Source organism: Capsicum annuum, chromosome 11, assembly GCF_002878395.1.
Source record: "Capsicum annuum cultivar UCD-10X-F1 chromosome 11, UCD10Xv1.1, whole genome shotgun sequence".
NCBI classification, from domain to species: domain Eukaryota; kingdom Viridiplantae; phylum Streptophyta; class Magnoliopsida; order Solanales; family Solanaceae; genus Capsicum; species Capsicum annuum.
In genome coordinates this window covers 23,488,190-23,496,933 of record NC_061121.1, presented here as the reverse complement: position 1 = coordinate 23,496,933, position 8,744 = coordinate 23,488,190, and the positions used below count along the sequence as shown (strand labels likewise).

At 32.1% G+C, this 8,744-nt stretch overlaps 1 long non-coding RNA gene across 1 annotated transcript; it reads left to right on the top strand.

Moving 5' to 3' along the window:
* Positions 1–1,028: 1,028 nt before the first annotated feature.
* LOC124888677 lies at positions 1,029–3,711 on the top strand. The gene is made up of 3 exons (XR_007047353.1): positions 1,029–1,143; positions 1,270–1,413; positions 3,249–3,711. It is a non-coding gene; the product is annotated as an uncharacterized LOC124888677 (long non-coding RNA).
* The last annotated feature ends 5,033 nt before the right edge of the window (positions 3,712–8,744 follow it).

Sequence of the window (8,744 nt, the reverse complement as noted above, 5' to 3'; positions counted from 1 at the left end):
AGAAAAATGACTAACTTTTCATCAGAAAAATAGTTTGCTTCTTCTTTTCATGTAGGAAAAATCCATGCAAAAGGACAAAGAATATCTAAAGTTTACAAAACAAATTTACAATCTTCCAAAAACATGTGGAGAAACTTATGGAGTCTTAGAATCAAAAAGTCTATATCCTAGGATTAGCATATTTCCAGGCGGATCAGCGGGATTCACAGCCCAATTATTTGAATTCTTTTACCTAGATTGAGTTTATTCCAAACCAGATTTATCTAAAGTAGAACGATTTCCCTACATCTGACAAGTGCAATCAAGAATTTTGCCGGAAATGAAGTAGTTTATTGTAGTTCTTCAGCATAGCTATGGAATCTCAAGATGACCAAGTATATTTTCCTACAGTTAACTACATAGCAGTGGAAAAATTAAGGAATTTTAATATCAGTGCCATAAGAGTTAATAAAAAGATTCCTTATTTTAGTAAAAAATTGATCCAGACCAGACGAGATTTAGGTATGAAAGTTGTATATCACATCTTTAAAAAAATATATGCAAAAAATTATAATGACCTCAACAGGATACAAACTGGATTCTTATGACCAAAGGAAGATCAAAATCAACAGTCTTAAAGGACAAAATTACTGAATTTAAAACACATCAATTTTCAGCCACTTCAAAAACATGAACCATGGCATGCAAATTTTTGGAACATGAACATCTCAATAGAAAGGATGAAGATAGCTCTTCAATGTTAGATGAGATGTAACGTACACCTGTAAAGTAATGACAATAATAGAAGAGAAGACGTAAAGCAAAAACAATTATGTCAAAATAAGTGTCAACACTAAAATGACAAAGATGATAGAAGAAATTGGACATTATGGTCCAAAAACAAGCCAATCAAGAGAAAGGAAAATCTTATCTTATCTCTTATCTTATATTGATAAGGGACTAAAAGATACAAAAGAAAAATAGATTTATAGGGAGACCCTATAGAAAATAAATATTGTAAATCTACCCCTCCTTGTAACTTTAAAAAGAGAGATAGAAACCCATAGAAGACAGACTATATTTTCTCTAATATTCTATTTCTTAGAAAAATGCTAGGTATCTTCCACATAAGTGAGTAAGAGACACCTCTCCCGTCAGGAAAAGGTAATAAATAGTCTGTATGTAAGTATAAGGAATATCTGATTAAATATTTTTTCTATGTTATAATATGTTCGAGAAATAAAAAGTTTATTTCATAAATCCTTTTCAAATTTTTTATGCTGGTAAAAGATGAACGTTGCGATCTTCAGTCTTAACGGAGGAAGGACAGATAGTAGCCTGAGACAACGAGACACATTAGGTTAAAAAGTTCTTCATAGCTAGAAGGAGAAGCACTGTGGTGTTGATACAGCTAACATAAAAGAATTTTGAAAGGTATATGCATAAACTCTACCATTTCATGAACATATTAGCATAAGAAAAGTTTGTTTTTATATCTGCTCTATACCTTCATACGTATTATATATTACTAAGTACCTATAAGGAATATAAAATTATGAATTGTTTATATTTATTATCATGAGAGTGGCACGACCACAATTACAAAAACTTAGGAGAAAAATTTGGGAAACCATAATAATTATAAGAAGAATTAATGAAGCTTTAATAAAATTGAGAAACTATGGTAGAAAAATGTATCTTTTAAGAAACAATACTTTGAATAATCTTGTGAAATATGGAATTAAATAAGTAGAGAAGCTACTACTTAGAGCACAAGATAGAGAACAAGCTTTAAAAAATACACAGGTTTATTCGTTAAAAGAATCTAAGCTAAGTTAAAGAAATACTTACTTTATACTGCCTAATGAGTTATTATACTATTCTCTTAAATGAAAAAAAATTAATTACTATTTTAAAAGTAATAAAATTAAATAAAGATTTACAAGAAAAAATTCTTGAAAAAGATGGTGATCTATCTATCTATCTATCTATCTATCTATCTATATATATATATATATATATATATATATATATATATTACCACCATAAATTTCAAGTGATTGATGAATAACATGAAACTTTGTCTATTGAGAAAATTTTTAATGAAGTGTAAATTGTTCGAGTCACTTGATAAAAATTCTTCACACTCTAATATGGTAACGTAAACATAACATATATTTTATAGTAAACACATATAAATTTTTTCACCAAAAGTTTCAAGTGGCTAATGGATCGTCATTTTTGCATATGTCATATAGTACCTCCATTTCTTGCTGCTAGAAGCTAAGAGATATCCATCGATTTCAACAATAATTGTATTAGGATTATTTTTTATTTAGTTTTTTATATTAATTTATTTTTCTTGTTTTTAAAGTTAAATTTTTTTGAAATTATTGATTACTTACTTAAAATTTTTTAAAATTTGGTACTTCTTATATTTTGTTTTTCTAAGGCTTTCATATTTATTTCAAAATTTTTTAAATCTTTTTAAAGTAGATTTTAGCTGATTTAGAATTCTTAAAACTAATGAAAAAGATATTAGTTGTCATTAGTTTTGATGACTTCTAATACGGAAAGGTTTTTATTTAAATATTTGAGTAATTTTGAACTCTTATATATTATAAAAATAGTGAAAATATGATTTAGTAAAAAACAGAGAGTTTTAATGAAGGAAAAAAGGTTCAAACAATATTTCTAATGCCCTTCACGCTTTTAATAGAGTACTAGTTTAGAGTTCACGCCTCGTGCGAGTACGTCGTTTTAGCGAATTCATTTTTATAAAATAACTTCGATATCATGAAACAAAATATGTTTTGTTTAAGAAATAAAGAATGAAAATAATTTTGATGACCTAAATAAGCTATAGATACTCAAATATACATATATTTGTCACATAATTATGCAACAAATTAAAAATAAATAGAAAGAACACACACATATATATATATATATATATATATATATAAAAGAAGACAATAATGTATGTAAAACTCAGTGCTAAGATTCTACTATATTTTTTTTGAAATCAACTATTATCCAACATGTAATTATTTGGTTGGGAAAAAAATATGTTACAAAAAGTATAAAACCCATTCAATGCTATTGCAAAAAAAGAAAAGAAAAGAAATAAACATTTAATTATTTAGCTTTCTTCATTCGGTGATAACATAGTTGTTGTAACTCCAGCAAAATTTGGCTACTTTATTTTTGGTATTCCCATACTTTAAATATTAATTTTTGACTCAAGTCTTGATCGGGGATGTTAAAAGGGTATCTCAGATGAATTTTGGAGCTTTTAGACTAGGTTTGGAGTATTTTTGGGACACAGAAGCAGTAAGCCTCCACGATAGCCCCGCATCATAAAAGATGGATAACGCGATAGTCACCGTGCTATAGAGGCTGGATCACATGATGGGCGCCGCACCGCAGAGGCTAGTCCCTGCAATAGCCACCGTGTCGCAGAGGTTTTGTTTTTCGTAGTTACTTTCAAATATCATAGAGGGACCTTTTAGTCTTTTCCCCTTTAAACCATTCCCCTTGATTTTGAAACCTCCCCAAAATGTATTATTGCCTTTGTCGAATCCCCAAGCCATCTTCCCTTAAGCAAAAGAAAAGAGACTACCGAGGGTTTGATGATCTTTAGCTTCAAGGTTAGATTTTACGCTATGTCTTCTTAAATTCATGGTGTCTAAAACTATTCCAAATATCATGAGCTAAATTGAGTTTTCTTTATGATTTTCAAAGAATAACTTTTGAATGTATTCGTAATTGGTTTTTGAAAATCATTGAAGAGCATATATCACGAAATCAATTTAATAACGTTACGCATTTATTATGCGATTTTCCATTAAATGGGGTTGTAATCATGTGTGTCTATGTTATTATTTCTGTAACAGTGATTTATGGGTATGTTTTATGGAATTCTCTCTTGAATAATGAAATTTATGGTCCTAATAAGTTCTGAATGTGAAATGTGTTTGAGAGCATGAACTTGTCTCCTAATGAAGAATTTCATGTGTTTTGGGTAAGGATTGACCACCACATGCTAAGGTATTGTTAAGAGAATCTTTTACATACATTTAATGGATCATTTGAAATAATAATCCTCTTATGATTTTTAAATCTTGATGGTGGTCATAAACATGATTTCAAAAAAAAAAGGCTAAGGTTATGACATAACATGATATGGCTTGCAAGTCTAGGTATGGCGATAACTAACACGAGGTGCACTTAATATAAATGAAACAAGTGTTTTGAGCACGAATTATGGTCTTAATAGGCTATATATGGGCTTAAAGAGAGTTAGATGGATACCTAAATAAGGTATGAGTTTCGACAACTGTCACAACTCGAGGCTACCCCCTATTTGCGACAATGGTTCTTATGATCACAAGTGACCACAAGCTAACCTATGAGCTAATACTTGTTGTGAGCACTGAACAATATAATGAAAATATAAATGCACAAAATATAACTAATAAGGCCATAAGCTGTAGATACTAAAAGTACAACAAAATTTAAAAGTCTAAAAACATCTGTCAAGGTGACAAAAACTAACTGACTGTCTGAATATCACAAAAGCCTCTAACTGACTGACTGTGGAGTTGATGGGATAAGTCTCCAACTAAATCCTACTAATTGAATAATACTGAGCTACTGAATAACTGGAATAAACCATTACGTCCCTAAAAGATGAGGGATCACCATTGCTGCTATTGAGTAACATTGGGATGTCTAACTGTGATTGGTGAACTGACTGTCTAAACCTATAATATAAGACATCATAATGCGAAGAAAATATGAGATAAGTACTTTGAATGTATTAGTATATGAGATAATGTTAGGATGCTATACATGGGCTAACGGTGCATGAAATAATGATTGACTAAATAATATGAGATAAATGAGTAAGCACACAAGAAAACTAAAATACTGAGAATACAAGACCAAACATATATCAATTTTTGAATAATCTGTTAACTGAATTACTGAAATCTGATAACTAAATAATTGGAAGTCTTTATGCTATGGTCAAGCAAACTTCAACTGAATTTTGTACTGAATACTGAACTTAGACTGTGGGACCCAGCTATAATTGACATTCCCCCAATATATTATTGGAGTCCAACCTGTAACCCCAGTTTGAAGGGTATCAGTACTGTGCCACGGGTACTAACATTAGTTGTGTTGATCCATTAATCTTACATCTCAAAGGAATAGGGGGTCATGCCTAACTTACGGGGGACCCCTCAAAGTCTATAGTGGGGTCCTAGATCAATAACTTCGGGACTGATACAAATGTCTCATGCCTAACTGAAGGGGAATACAAATGGCTCATGTATAACTGGAAGGGGACATGCCATCCTTACTTTCACTCGCTGCTAAGTCTTACTCCCAATTGGAAGACACTGATTCTAAACTAAACTAAACCCAATTGAGAGCTATTCTATAATTGATAGTGCAAATCATGAATATAAATATCTGAGTGTACTAATAAAGTTCATGAATTGACTTTCTGAATACTTGAAAAGCTGTATTTATATAAATCACATAGGTATCAGGTGTTCATAAGTCGCCAACACTTAATAAGATTAATGGTAATGCCATATAAAAGTTGTAAAACCATAGTAGGGAATCACAAAAATCCAACACTTAGACATTTCATCAAATGCATGAGAGTCATAAATTTAACCATGGAATTGGGTAAATCATTTGATAATTACTTAGTTACAACATCAAAACCATGAATTAAGGTTTTAAATTACTAGAGTTCAATATTCAAAACATACAATGGCTCATACCATCAAAAACTTCTGTAATCATAACTTGAAATCAAATTACCAAGATGTTCATTGACATAATTCAACTTAATCACATAAAATTCATAATTTAAAACATTAAAAAACTATTCTTGGACTCCATGGGTGAAGAGGGCCCATGGATGAACATTACGCAAACCTTAAACCCTTAAACTTGAAAGAGAAACACCAATTTTGATGCTTTCTTGAATATTTTTTGATTTGGGAACTTGAATTCTTGGTTTTCTTAGTGAGAAAGGAATATAATTTGATGATCTTAGGGAAGGAGTAGGGTTTGCTTTGAGTAGAAATTGAAGAAGATGGGCAAGTAATGCCTAACTGAAGCTTTAATTCATAATTTGATGTCTTTTATTGAGGGGAAATGACACAATTTCCCCTAAAACATTTAAATTCATAGTAGGAATATGGATTAATATTTCACCGCAACTCGATGAGGACACCATTGCTATAATCCTATAACCACCACGATGCAAGGTTATAACAGTGAGCTACTAGAATCAAAATCCAAGTATGACCCAATCCTTATTGGAAAAATCAAAAACTTCTCTGAGATATGTTCCTTACACTCCTAAACATGAATTAACTTAAAAACCAACATCATAGGGTCGAGAAGAGCAATTTAAAAATCTTCAAAGGTAACAGGCCTTAAAAATGACTTAGTCCCCAACACTTAGTTAAATTTTTGGTTTTAAGTCTCTTATACATGCAACTAGGAGCTGAACTAAGCTAATAATAATATGAGGTTCTATAATATCTCCCCCATGGGAACATTCATCCTCGATGGGACTAATTAAGTTGAGAGATCGAAAATGAGGAAACTGAGATCACATACTTAACATGCATAAATGAAAATATGGTTACAAGATTAGTCTAAAACATAATACAAGACTGGACTAAATTTGTTGATGCATGCAATGTCATGAGCATAGTCACATAGATAGAACTGAGAATGGAAAAGAAACAATCTAAGAAAAACCATTACCTTTATTTTAGTCTGAGTTTGTAGAGAGAATATGAGGGTACTAAGTTGTACATATCACTGCCAACTTTACACACACCTAGGTTATCTCTGCCACATTCTTCACAAAGTGAATGGGTACGACCACCAATCACACTACCCTGGGATTTTGAACCTGGCGCCCCATCCCAACGGTTATTCCTTAACTTTAGTGCTGGCGTACTAGATGAAGATGGACCTAGAATTAAGGACTTTGGATGAAACTAGGAACGGTTATCACCTACTGACTTAGGCTAAGCAATACTAAAGCTACCCATTCTAGGTCTCTTATTCTCTCTCTCCTTCTTCTTAAGCTTTTGCTTGTTAATCTATTGAGCATGGACCATAAGCCTAGATATGTACATCTTCTTAATTAATATCACAGTCCTACACTCCTTGACCATGCTATCAGATACCCCAGATACAAAATTGCTCATTCTTGACCTATTATCTGCTACTACATGGGGAACATACCTAGCTAACTGAGTAAACTTGAGAGAATAAAATATCACTCTCATACTCACCGGTATGAGATTAATGACCTCTAACACCATGGCTTCTCTTATCTGTAAGGTAAAGAATCTATCTAGGAAGGCAGTAGCAAATTCTTCCCACTCTAAGGGCTCTGTATCTGTGCCTCTGTCTACCTTCCACTACTTAAACTACGTATGAGCTACATCTTATAGATAATAGGAAGGTAACTCAGAACTCTCACTATATGTCACACCCATAATGTCTGTGACTTTTTGAACTTGGTCGAGAAACTCCTGTAGGTCCTTTTCTAACATAGATCCTGATAATAGGGGAACGTTTATTTGGGTAAAGTCCCGAATCCTGGCTACAGCAGTATTGACCACTGTATTGCTGAACGTTCATTCTGACCTACTGCTGAATTAGCTAAAGTAGTAAATGCAACTCTAAATTATGTATGAGAGCTATGCTTGTCCAGGAGATCTACCTAAATGGGCTGAGGTGTTGACTAATTTCCAGTCCTTTCTTCATTAGTCTTTTTGGGAGGCATGTTCTTTAAATAGAAGGAAGAAAAGGATTAGACTCAAAGTTTAACTCGAGCTCATGCTCACTCGTATGACATGAATACTAAAAGAAGGGAGCCTTTTACTAAAACATCTTATAGCCTCTTGTCCATAAGTGTGGCACGCTACATACCCATACACAAGACTCTACTAGATGGGACTTTAAGATTTTCTAGAACTGTTAAACCTTAGGCTCTGATACAATATTTGTAACTCCCCAAGTCTATATCCCAGACACATATAGTGCTAACAACCCCAAAGGACCACAAGCTAACTAATGTATGAAATCTGCTGTGAGCATTGAAATATGATACTTTATTAAATTCGGAACTAGACTAAAATTCCATAAGGTTCAATCATCTAAAATACTACAGAAATTATCAAACTATAATAATAATCTGTAAAAATGAATAATGTCTAAAAACTAATTTAGTCTAAAAAGCCTCTAACTGAACTGTCTGAAATTGGAGCTGATGGGATAATCCCCCAAATAACTCTATCAACTGAAATACTGTGTCTAATGATAAAATGCAATACAAGAATATCCTAAAATAATGAGGACTAACTGTTAAATCTACTGGAGGCTAAATCTGGATCTGTCTATACGCGGTCAGGAACTTTAGTATCCGAACCAATGATATAAGACATCAAAGTGCAAAGAAAGGGTATGCATTAGTATATGGAATATTCTGGTATGCCAGATAAGGTATGGCTGAATGCAAGGGTTCATATGTATGAATAGTAACTGACTAAATGATATAGTGTAACTGAATGTAACAGTACGTGGATAACTGATACTATTGAAAACATCGAGTATACAATATAGTTGACATAGATAGATATATACTGTATTTGAGCTTTCTGAAGCTGAGTACTGAGTTCTAACAACTGAATAACTAATATCTAAAGTTACTA